This window comes from Aphelocoma coerulescens (assembly GCF_041296385.1).
Source record: "Aphelocoma coerulescens isolate FSJ_1873_10779 chromosome Z unlocalized genomic scaffold, UR_Acoe_1.0 ChrZ, whole genome shotgun sequence".
Taxonomy (NCBI): Eukaryota; Metazoa; Chordata; class Aves; order Passeriformes; family Corvidae; genus Aphelocoma; species Aphelocoma coerulescens.
In genome coordinates, this window is record NW_027184085.1 from 68,254,253 (window position 1) to 68,266,926 (window position 12,674).

At 42.7% G+C, this 12,674-nt stretch overlaps 1 long non-coding RNA gene across 1 annotated transcript; it reads left to right on the plus strand.

Annotated features, from left to right (window-relative positions):
• The first annotated feature begins 362 nt into the window (after positions 1-362).
• LOC138103702 (uncharacterized) lies at positions 363-2,113 on the plus strand. The gene is made up of 3 exons (XR_011147815.1): positions 363-476; positions 1,087-1,209; positions 1,559-2,113. It is a non-coding gene; the product is annotated as an uncharacterized lncRNA (long non-coding RNA).
• The last annotated feature ends 10,561 nt before the right edge of the window (positions 2,114-12,674 follow it).

Below are 12,674 nucleotides of genomic sequence, written 5' to 3' on the forward strand. Positions count from 1 at the left end.
GCAGGTGCTGACACGGTTGCAGGGGTTACCTCCTGGGAAGCTCCGGGGCAGTGGGGAGGGAAAACTGGCATTTTTCCACCAAAGATGCAAAGCCAGCTCCTACTGTGCAACAGGAGAAGGCTACAGCTCCACTCAGCTCAAACTGTGGGTTTCAGCCCTTCTCCTGATGCAGCCAGGGAAAACTGGGAGCCGGGGAAGCAACTGCATCCCCACTTTCCCTCTGGCTGCGGCACAGACCTAACTTGGCTGCGGTTGCTGCTTTTGGGTGCTGGCACTGCTCCTCCTCCTGGTAGGAATCCAAGCGCACGCTGCTCGCTCAGGCCATCCCATCGCTCCCAGCTCCTATTCCCAGCTCAGGTGCTCCTCCTTGGGCGTTTCACCAGCCCACCAGGAGGTGGGAGGGAGATGATGGTGAGGAAGCTGAGTTACACTGGCTCCATGGAAAACCCTGCTGAGGGTGCTCTGCAGAAGGCCAGGTAGGGGCTTCAAGTGCCTTGGAGTGCATTTAATGCTTCAAGGTGTGAAGGATAACCAAACATCCCATGGAATACCGGCCTTGGGAGGGGGAAGGAGCATCTGCAGCCCTGAGGGGTTGTGTTTTGGGAGCAAGTGCACAAAGCTGGGGCAAACTGTGCATCAGCCTTCTGCTCTGGGAGGAACTGACCCTGTGTTTGTGCTGTGGGTCAGCTGGCAGCTCTACCCTTGTTCTCCCCATTCAGAGACTTACCCTCACATCAGGGTAGCTCAGTGAGCTTGGAGCAATACTCACCCAGCCATAGGGAGCAACTTTCAGTGGGTTTACCACCCCAACTGCTCGTGTGCAAGAAGAGCACTCGGTACAGCTGGGGGCTTCCTGCTGAGAATCAGCAAAGCCATGAGCAGAGGGCTCAGGATAGCAAGGAAACAGCTCTGCAGCCTTCCAGATGTGATCCTTCTCACTCTGCCTCAGGGCAGCACCCAGACATTCCCAAAGCATTGGATAGCTTTTAGTGCTGTTTAAATCACTTTCAAAATGAATGCAGTGAAGGAAATGAGGCTGCTACTACTAAATGTTTTGAAAACTTTCTCTTTTTTTCTTTGTCTGAGGTGTGTGCAGCAGCAGAAGGAAGTCCCCGTGCTGTCTGGTGCCCTTCACCATCCTGTGCTTGTGGATGTAGTCTGGGTCTTCAACTGTTTTCAAAGACAGCTGCTAAATCAAGAGGACTGAAGGTGAGAAGGAAATTTTTTTTGTGAAAAAAAACCAGGATAGATTTATCACTAATTTTCAGAAAGATCAAGACCCTCCTCCCCCTCCAAAAAACCCCAAACCAAATCAACTTGCTAATGCTTCACAGGACACTATTCTGCTTCATGACTAATGCTAAAATTCAAGGTCTGTGGTCATGCAGGGTTTGAGTCCTGTCAAGTCCAAGCTCTTGTCAAACATGAAACCTTCAAACACCCTTGATCAAAGCTATACTGGTGTCCCAGTCAGTCCCAGCCAGTGCAAACCTGCGCTTGCTTTGGTGGCTTGTTTGGTTTCTTCTTTGATTTCTGAATCTTTGCTTAAAACTTTCAGGTCTCCCACTTGGATGTTCAGAGCAGCCCTGTGAGATGATGGGGAAAAAAACCCCCCCAAGTGTTGAAATGGCACAGTGACACTTCTCAGATTTCTGGCTTTGACGGGCAGCATGTGCACCCCTGGTGTGATCACAAGTGGGGCAGTCTCATGTGTCTGTGGGCGTGGGTGAAGTGCAAATTGTGGCTTCCTGTTCACCCCCAGGGTCACTGAGATCTTTTTTCACTGCAAAAACTGTTTGCTGTCCTCGAAATGAAAGTGGATGCCTGCTACCTATTTCTCACAGGGCTCAGTGTGTTTAATATGAACAAAAGTATTCATGTTCATTCTTCAGACTGTGGCAAAGCTGCTAATGATGCACTGGGGATCGGGTAACTTTGAGGTGTTTTCTCTGCTGTGGTTCAGTCCCACGATCTTTCTCTGAGCTTTAGCAGAGGTTGTGGCAGACTCATGTTTGTCATCCTGACAGTGTTACAGGAAATAAAGAGAGAAAAACTACAGAGAGATGGGGTAGCTGGTGACGTCTTTGGATTTGTAAATCTCTAAATATTTAAAAAAAACCCCAATCTGTTTCTAATTCTTTCAGAACTCTCAGCTGGATGCACTCACTATTTGAACTAATATAAATGCCAACTTGGCAAAATGAAGAATGATATAAATCTGTAGAGATGATCTAAGCAATACAATTTAAATGAAAACCTACCCTTTCCTTCTTTTTTTTTTTTTTCTGATCAGTTATTTGCTGTCCACTTGGATGTACAACATTTGATGCAAATAACTTTTGTCAGAACTGGCAAAAAGAGCAATGGATCTTTCCAACTCCAGATGCCAGAGAGCCTGATCCAGTGCTTAGTGAAGTCACTTGGAGTCTTTAGGTTGACTTCAAGAGACTTTGGAGAATCATCTTAATGTTCATTTTCTCTTAAGTAGCATTCATGGGCAGTGCAAAATATCACTGGGTGGGTTCAAAAGATGCTGTAGAACTATGTAAATATTTCTGTTATTAATTGTATTTTCTCTCTTTCCTTCCCACACCTTCTTTCTTGTTCTCCAAAACTGTAGTTTCCCAGTAATAACATTTATGATATTGGATGAAGCTGAGGGAAGGATTTGTGAGTGGAGGAAGTTTCATCAGGAAGATCAAAATGTTTCCTTTGATAATTCCATGATAAAACTCTTCAGGTTTACAGGAAGATTTTGTTACAGGAAATAAAGTGGGGTTTTTAACTTCTAAGAAAGTGAGGCTAGATTTGCCAAATGTAATTTTTTATTTCCTGGAATTTAACAAAATGTTTATAAGGTAAAGAATGTTTTTTGGCAAGAATTCATTTCAAGGAAAGATTTTTTTTTTTCTTTTTTTTTTTTTTTTTAATTTGGATCAAGCTGATCTTTGCTTTTCTGCTCTTTTTTACTTTGGACACTGAACTAGAAAGGAAACTCTTAATGGAACACAATTTTTTAATGCTCTTTGAGCTGAGGAAAATGAATTTTTGGAAAAAAAAAAAAAACAACCCAAACTTTTAAAAATAGTTTGGTCCTTAATATAATTTTTAAAAATAAAACATAATTTTTTTAAATACTTCAGTCTAGGGACGAATTACTTTGACAGACAAGCAAATTGGTTCTTGGAAGTTTTATATGGGAGTGCCTCATGGGATTTGTGCCTGGGTTGCTCCATCCTTCCATTTTTCTCTTCTTGACTGAGCTGTGCACCCCATCGTGCTCCACAGACCCCGTCACTTTCAGGCCACCTTTTCGCTTTTTTTTATGGGCATCTCTTCCTCTAGGAATGTTTTTGACCTCATTTCTGTGAAATTCTGGCTCTCTTTGTTGGGTGCAGAAGCAGAAATGACCACGTGACCAGCTGACCTCAGGAAGGACTGGCAAAGGATGGAAACCTGCTGGAATGATCGGGCACCAAATGCATCCCGTCCTTGAAGCAATTCAAAATCATCAATATATTTATTAAAATGGAGGCTGACTTGAGTGTCCTTCTCACAGAAGGAAACAAAAGGCTAAATTAACGTGTGAATTATGCTCAAGGTATTTACCTTCCACACTGTGCTCGGACAAGACACGAGGTTAGTTCAGAAGCTGGGTTTGGTATTTCACTTCCAAGTGCCTCAGAAGTTAAGGAGACTCTCTCACTCTGTTTTGCTTGAGGTCTGACATATATAGGTTTTGCAGGCATGATTTTAGGACATTCAGTTTGCCAGTTCTCAGGGAAGACTTGTGCCTCCACATAAAAGTCGAATGTAGGTGAGGACATTTTGCTTCTCTCAAACAAGCAGTACTTGACGTGTTATGATGACTTTAACATCTGTTTTTACAGCAGAATGTTGATGGCAACAAGAGAAAAATTATAGTCCATGACCTGCTGAGTATTCTGGAGTTTTGGCAGTCTCAAAATTATCCTTTATTTACCTATTTATGCCCAATTGCAGATGAATTTTATAATAAGGTTTTTTTTTTTTTTTTTTAACCTGAAAAGTCTGGCTTTTAAAGCTCAATTAGTCACAAGTCAGAATCTTTCATCTTTAAATTTACAGATGGCTTTTTATGTTCAGATTAGCTCTGAAACAAGTTTTTGTTTTCTTTTGGTTTGGTTTGGATTTTTTTTTTTTCATTTTACTCTAATTTTCTGGATGATTCAGAATCCTAGTGCCTATATGAATTTGTTGTCTTGAGCTCAGTGTTAGAGGGAAGACAAAATTCTAAACATTGTGAAATAACACATTAATGAAGAATACTGACCATGTCACCTTTTCTTATGAGGAAAATGGAAAAGAAAAATCAGCTCTGTCACACTGACTGATATTTTTTGTGTCTTCCTGGGAGTCCAAAAGCTGTAAAATGGGTCACTGAAAAATGCATACTGTATATCAGAGAAGGGGTTTACTACCAGCTCCATGGGAAGTCATACCCCAGCAATGCTGAAGAACTGGATTAGGCTGTACCCTGTAAAGATTTCTTTTCCCTCAGAAGAAAATTTTCCCCACAGAATAATCTTCTGTGTTCAAAACACCAGTTAACTTTTAGGTAGAAACAGGAAAAATGATATTTTTTTTCTTCCTAATCATGTGGCCTGAAAAAAGAGGGGGAGGAGGTGGAAGAGTCCTCTTTGTATATTTAATTTTTGCAGGGTTTTCATGGGATTTGGGAATGAACTGAAGCCTGGAGGCTCTAACTGTGCTTCACACTGTGATTAGAATTAGGTGGGAGAGGATCATCTCTTCAGCATGAAGAATGGAGATGAAAGCAAGTATGTTTTCGTTTTTTTCCTTGCAACATATTTTTTGCTAACCAAATCACTCCCTATCTTCATTTAAAAAAATGTAAATATATTTATGAAAATATCTTCTGTTAAAAAAAAAAAAAAAAAAAAAAGCTGTCTCCCATCAGGGAAACTATTTGGAAGAAGTTTGACTAGTTTTATTTATAGCGTGGTTAAATTCTTTGAGATAAATTTCAAATCGACCTAGTCAGAAGGAGAGAGGCTCTCAGCTCATTCCTGAGCCACATGTTCATTGATAACATTTATAAAATTTATAGTTTCATTAGTAAATAAGGTACTAAATGAAGCAGTTCCTAAAAGCCTGAAACAAATGCATGTATTAATTCTGGTAATGGTTTACACCTAAAAATATTTTATGATGCTTATTGTTTCTTGTAGCAAACCCTCATATAGGCAAACAAACAAACAAACAAAACAACTATCTTATATATTTTAATTTTATTCCAAACTGATATTGGATATTCAGGCAATTTTATACATTTAAGTATATTTATATAAACATACATGTACACGCGTGTGTTTAAAAAAAAAATATTAATCTAGTAGAAAAGGGTGGCAAGATATCAGCCTAAATGTGAGATTTCAGAATAGCAAGCCAGGTGTTTCTGTATATTTCTATCCATAGCCATGTATAAGAGAGATTGATTGCAGTGAGGAAACACATTGTACTTTCAATTTTACAGGGCTTATGTAAAATACCAGTGAAAAGGGATTTTTAAAGTTATGAAAGCTATTTTGCCTGCATCTTATCAAAGCAAAGGGAATGGTAACATCCAAAGAAATATGTGTAAATGCTTCCACAACATTCATTTCAATTGTCATGCAATGAAATAACTCTTCCACAACAGCATTTGCTGTCCATGCCAACATGCTCCAATTCAAGGGAAAAGATTTATAATCCTTCAGGTATTCTGTTTTAACTAACTGCTATGCAGAGCTCATTTTATGGCCTAATATCCTGAGTTAAACTTGGATAAGCACCTTTTCTTTGCTTTCCTCTTTAGCATTACGGGCTTGATACTCAGCTTGTTGGGTTCAGGCCTCTTCAGACCCTGCACCTGGCTCAGAGCCATCCCCCAGTGCAAACCAGAATAGCAACAGGGCTGCTTTATCTGGTGCCAGCTGGAAGGACTCCTGCAAGACAGCACTGGCTTCTCAACATGCCGCTCATCCAGCCACGGCTCCGCTTCCTTCGGGGTCTCCTCCCGGGGCAGCTCCTCTTCTCCTCCTCGTGCTCACCAGCATATGGCAGAAAGCGACAATTCAGGCAGCTGTGAACCCAGGTGTGACCTCCAGTGTGCTTCAGAGGGGTGTTGGTACCAAGTATTGATCAGGCACTGGGTTTCCCGTGGTGTGCACTGCAAAAATTCCCTCTCTCCTGGAGGCAGAGGCCAGGCAGCGCAACCGCTCGTGGCACGCAGGAGAATCGCGCTCTTGTCTCAGCATCGTGGAACCTCAGTTTCCATTTTGCTCTCCATTGCAGCGAGTTGCTGCTGCTGCTGCTGCTAATCTTTTAATGAAACACCAAGGTTCATAATTCTCACTGCATCCTCAGGCAATGTGGAAGCTGAGCGAGGTGCAGATCAGATCTTACAGACGTGTTTCTCTCTGCATGCTGCGGGCCCCTGAACAATTTTAAACATCATGTGGTGTTATACCTTTTTTTTTTTTTTCCCTGCATGAATTTAATTTAATTTTTGTGTGCACTTTTGTGAAAATCCCAGTGCTGTAAAATTTTGGCTGAAGTCTTCAGAGTTGGAGATATTAGTGGGGTGCCTTGCAGGAACTACAGCAGGGCCAGAGTACGCAGTTAAACTGCATCTCTGAAAACAGACACACTTTGATTTAGCTTTCTTTCCTTCTGTGTAAATCTTTGGTGCAAACAGGCACCGTCCTAGTGAGATCAGTGAAGTCAGGTCAGTTTCCAGCTTTAGGCCCATCTGACAACTTGGTCCCTACTCTTTTCCAGTTCTGTGAGGACAGTTAATTTCTTCTTACAGGAACCTGAGCTTAACAGTAAGGAGAAAATAATTTGGTTGTTTATTTGCTGAATGAAAGGCTTTGGGCAGTAACTTAGCAATCAAATTTCTCTGCAGCAATAGTTTCACCTCTTACTGCTCTCGAGTGGAGCAGTTACCCACATGTTGTTTTTCTGATCTAAACTTTAATGAGAATGTCTGACTTCAGACATTCTGACAAATGAATCAGTACTTACCAGTGGGTCCACAAAGCTTTTTCATTGTATTTTTTCATGCATTCCTATTATAATGTTGCAAATTATGGGTTGCTTAAATATGTTGTGACTTGTTGTGATGTCCCAGTAGTCTCTGTTCCACAGCATAATTATGAAGGCACCAGAAAACTACATGGCTAGGAATTTCAGAGGGCCTTCCCAGGCTTAATTGTGCTTGCATCCTCCTGGTTATGCTTGGCAAAGGGCAAACAAGTACACCAGCACAGTCCTTATCACTTCTCTTTTCTGCAATTCCTTTGTTTTCCTGTGCACACATTCCTCCTTCTTCTTGTTTTCTCTTTCACTGACCACGTACACCATCCCTGCAATTTTTACTGGCTGCACAGAGAAAATCATATGGTTCCGATTTTGGCAAAATATTGCTCTACTTAAAAGCGTTCTGAAAAGGCTAGATGGGGGAGGGATGGATGCAAAACCCGAATGGCATTTTGAAAAACTTAAATAATTCGTGTCAGTGACACAGCTGGGCAGGTCAATAATGGTAAAGCAAAAAGCTGCTGTTGGAAGGAGTGAAATATCAGAATAATTTTTGCCATTTTTTTGTTAGTTTCTACTATGCTGGTAAAGAAGATGGGTTAGTACACAACGACAATTCAGCATTTCTGGGTTTAACAGGTCTTTTGCTTTCTTTTGACCCTACTGTGAGGCTGAAATTACATTTCAGTGTGGGAAGGACACATTTATAGCAAAGCAAGCACCATAGAATGACTGTATTCTTAAAAGCAGACTGTTATGTTCACATGTAAATAGGGTCATAGCTGTCTTTTCATGATGATGGACTTCATTACAGAAATAAGTTTTCTCTTTCCTTTAATGTACAGGGAAGTAGCTGGGCCAGTAATTAAAATAATTTATTTACCTGCAGAACAGGTACATCATGCCATAAACTAGTAAACGTGTTTCAGTTGCCTTGAAAATACCGTCCTGACCTCCCAAGGAGCTCTTGGAAGGGTCATAAAGACTCAGATTTAAATGGATTTCAGTTTCAAACCCTCATCTTACAGGCAGCACCCGCTCTGTTTTTAGACAAGAATACAAAAACAGGTTCCAGAGCTGCAACATTCATGTGGAGCTTATTGTGACATGTAAAAATGTGTGGTTGGATTTCTAAAGATATTTTGCCCCGGGTAGCCATCCTTAGGCATTGGGTAGAAGACCTGAAGAGGTGTCTTCACATGACCACAAGTGCAGTGGGATTTCCCTGCTGGATGGTTGAACACGATGGTTGATTCATCCCAACAAGGACAGAAAAAAATACTTGACAGCCAGCAGAGCGAAGGAGAAAGGACACACAGCTCCTCCTTGGATGTTCACTGCAGGGCATCCTGAATCTCTGGCCTTGGTTCCAACACTGCAATTATCCGCTGTGCCTAATGCCCGAGTGGAGAGATTATTTGTCTGCAACGCTCAGGTGGGCAGATCTGTCCTTTGCAGGTGCAAAACAGCCCCAAGGAAATCTAGTAATACCATTTGGGTGGTCAGGTAAACAATAGTAGCAACAGTTTCTGATTTCCTTGCACCAGGAGAAACCATGGTGACAGTGGGACCGGACCCCCCTCTTATGAAGAGGCTGGAATTCAGTTGTTCCATCTCTTTTTGGGTTGCTGATGGTGAGGTAGTTGCACCACCACCTGTGGGGAGGTTGTTATGGGGTTGCCAGCAAGGCTAGCAGGCCAGCTGCTGAAGAAGGGTTTTCCAGCATGGTAGGTGTGGACCTTTCTTATCCTTCTTTTCAAAGAGTGCTGGGATTGCAGCTGTGCCCCAGACACTTTGAAACCCTAGGCATCTTTTCCACTTCATTTAGAAAGAAAAAAGACTTATTTTTCTCACTGTTGCTTTAAGGTGGCTCTCAAGATCTATTCCTTATTTGGTTGCGAGAGAGAAGCTGTGAAGGAGAATCTCAGGAAATTCAAGTCCAAGCGCAAAATGCTGCACCCGGATGAGGGAAATCCCAGACGTGAGAGTGGGAGAAGAAATCATTGAGAGCAGCGCTGTGGAGAAGGACTTAGGGGTTCTTCTGGTGGATATAAAGGTGGACATGAGCCAAAGAGCTGCAGCCCCTCTGCCATGAAAACAGGCTGAGACTGTCGGGAGAAGAGAAGGCTTTGGGGAGACCTCATTGCAGCCTTCCAGTACCAGAAGGGGGCTTATAAAGAGGAGGGAGAAGGACATTTCACCAGGCAGATAATGTCAGGACAAGGTAAAATGATTTTAAATCAAAAGAAGTTTAGATTTGATGTTAAGGAAGAGTTTTTTTACCGTGAGGGTGGTGGAGCACTGGAAGATTGCCCAGAGAAGCTGGGGATGCCCCATTCCTGGAAGTGTTCCAGGTCAGTTTGGATGGGGCTCTGAGCAACCTGGTGTAGTGGAAGGTGTCCCTGCCCATGGCAAAAGATGATCTTTAGGATTGCTTCCAACCCAAACCATCCTATGATAGTGCAATTCATTCCACTCTAACACCCATGAGCAAAGTAGATGGTAGATACACATTACCAACGTCTGGTTTTGGTCTAATTAAGCAGAATTAAGATTAAAATTCCAAACCCTCAGCCCTTTAGTGAAATTTTTACTTTTAAATGTAATGTTTATTTTTAAATTTAGATGTGGGGCCTACAAGGTGTCTGAAGAGTGGTTTGTTTTGACCTGCCTCCATGTGAGTACAAAACCTGTGGAGCAGAAAGTGAGGCCAAAGGCATCTAGGAGGCTGCAGAAACACAGCTTTAAATGATCCCTTCTTATCCTTCTGTGTTCGGGAGAAATTACTCAATGGCCTCAAAGGTATGTCAGCGTAAGTGCATGACAAACATACCTGCAGACACCATAATTACATTTGATGGTAGTTACACCAATGAGCATTCTCTGAAGAATGCAAAGGATTAGTGGCAGCACTGAGTGCTTCCAGAAAGACAAGTACACATCAGGGGAGCTTTCATCACCACGCAGATTAAAGAAATCAGATTTCATTGCTTCTTGTTAATTGTTTTTCCACAACAAACAATGTCATATTCAGGAGGGCTGTTGCAGTCCATTTTCTGTATTTGCATGCATGCCATGATCCTGAGGAAAGCAAAACACCTCTTAAAATTAATTATCGTTTACTGATATTTCATAAAATTAAATGAAAGCGGATTAAGCGGTGGAAGGGAAGCTACTTAAAGATTTACTGCGACTGCTATGACTGTGGAGACTAAACTGTGAGCATCATATCCCACACCTTCTTCCTTCCTGTTGAGCCATGAAATACCCTTAGCTAGTGCAAGTCAAAAACAGCTCTTTCAGCCTGTCTGAAACTTCCACTGCCATTTCAAGTCTTCCAACGTGACCCTTCCAGAGATGGGTGAGAGCTGAACGAGCCAAGTGCAAGTCCACTGTGTGAAATACTGAAATACCCAGGCAGCAAACATACCTGGTTAGCTTTCCCTGCACAAAGAAAACTATTTTTGAGACAGCCCCAGAATTTGCAAGGGAGTAAGCTGGTTTGTTTACTTACAGTTTCCCACATTAATTCAGTCATGAGGGCCAGAGTTGTTCTTCTCCTGGTCTCCACATCATAGCATGTGTGTCCCCATCCCAGTCCCCCACTGCGAGGGGCTGTGACAGGTCTGTAGCTGTCACAGGTCCACCTGCTCCCTTTACCCTCAGCTGGACATCTGAAACCCAAATACAACACCCACTGGAACCCACTCAGCACACTGCCAGCCCGCTCTTTGCTTGGACAACCCCAGTCTGAGAGGGCAGCTCTGGGAGGGCTCCATGTGGGATGGAGCCCTTTGGGCCGTGTGGTCTTTCTTTGCTGAGTCAATTGGATCTCTAAAGGCAGCTGCTGCGCCCAAATTCATGCAGGGAGCTTCTGTCTGGAGCTGAGTAGTGGCTTTTAATAGCACAGGGCCAGTCAAAAAGCAGAGACAGCTTGTAGACATCCATTTCTAATTGTGCTGAGAGGTGCAGCCTGTAGGTTTAAAACAATACCTTCCTGTGTATTTTTCTGGCTCCCCTGTAGCCCCAGTCAGTGTCCTGGCTTTCAGCGAATGGGTTTGCTTTTGGATTTGAGTGTGTTTTTATTTGCTCTGGTGCATTTGCTTGAGCTCAGCTCATGAACGGGAACATTCTGAACATAGTCTTGTTTGCTCTTCTGCTCCCTGAGGAATCTGGAGAGGCTGACTCAAAACCAAGTGAGATAATGTTTCTTCATCTTCTTCTTCTTCTACTTTTTTTTTTTTTTTTTCTGGGCTCTCTTTTGGGTTTGGTTTTATTTTGCTCAAAAATGATTGCTCTGGAAAAGAGACAGGTTTAAAACAGCGTCGAATGAAGCATACTCTTTATGGAATTGGTAGGGTATGATGATAAACTCTTTTCTTCCTGGGCCCCTCCTGGGATCTGGAGACTAGGGATGATGGGAGAAGCTGATATCACTGTGTCTATCTGATGTGTGGACACCATGGCATATCTTTAGTTGGGAAAACTACATTTGAAGAATTTAGTGGGAGCTACAAAATGGCAAAATACATGTCAGTGTGATTGATCTTGTCTTCCTTGCAACAGCTGAAGCAAGCTGGTGAGTATCGGTTTCCTTCCCCTGGGCAAAGCATGGAGGAACAGCAGAAGCCACCTCTCAGGAACTCCACAGGAAGATTTGTTTCTGGAACTGGAAACCATGTGGTGGTAACTTGTAAAGCTGAAGTCTCAAGGATTTCAGCCTCACCTGGGAAAAAATGCATTGCAATGAGCTGCCAAGACTGTTTTTTCATATCCTGATGCTGGAGATGGAGCTGGAAGCTTTCACGTCCCTCCACCCTTCTCACCATTAACCTAATGGCACAGGAAGGAAAAGATGAGGGAACCAGTACAAAACAGCTTTTCTCCTTGCTGCAGTGGTTGTCCTGAAAGGATCCCAGACACAGATGTGTCCTCTCACTCACCAGCTTTAGCCAAAAGAGCAAAGGGGGTAGAGATCCTGATGGTTTGAGCGGAGGAAAACCAAACTGTGACCAGGAATGGGGACAGGGGACGTTATATACTCACAGCTATGAGGAGATGGACACATGAGACTGGGAAGGTGAGCACCAGCTAACAAGTGATAGGATCATGTAAGATGTGGTAATTAATCTAATTTTCCCAGAAAGGAAAAAGGCATGGGTAACGTTTGAAAGTGAGAAGAGGTCAAGTTTTGTCTGTGTGTCAAAGCCAGTGTTTGAAATTTCACCGCAATGCGTGCAGAGGCTGGAGGGAAGTGGTGCTGGGAAACAAGAATGTGAAAAGCTAAAAAGAAACAGGGAACAATGCTTGACATCTAAAAGGCTTAAACTCTGTCTCTTGGGCTTTCTCTCCACTCTTCAGGGAAAGCAACTGGTGTTTTTGCAGGCCCCTAAAGTGAGAGCCACTACAGATCCATCCCATTGAAAAGTGTCCCTGTATCCCAAGTAGCCCACAGAGTTTTCTCTTCTATGACAGAGGCACCAACAGGCTCCAGAAGAGTTTCATTAGACAAAAAAACGATCATCCTGCAGAAAACTAAAGCCTGGGAAATAGGAGGGAATGATAAATGCAAGTGTAGGAATCAGGGCAAG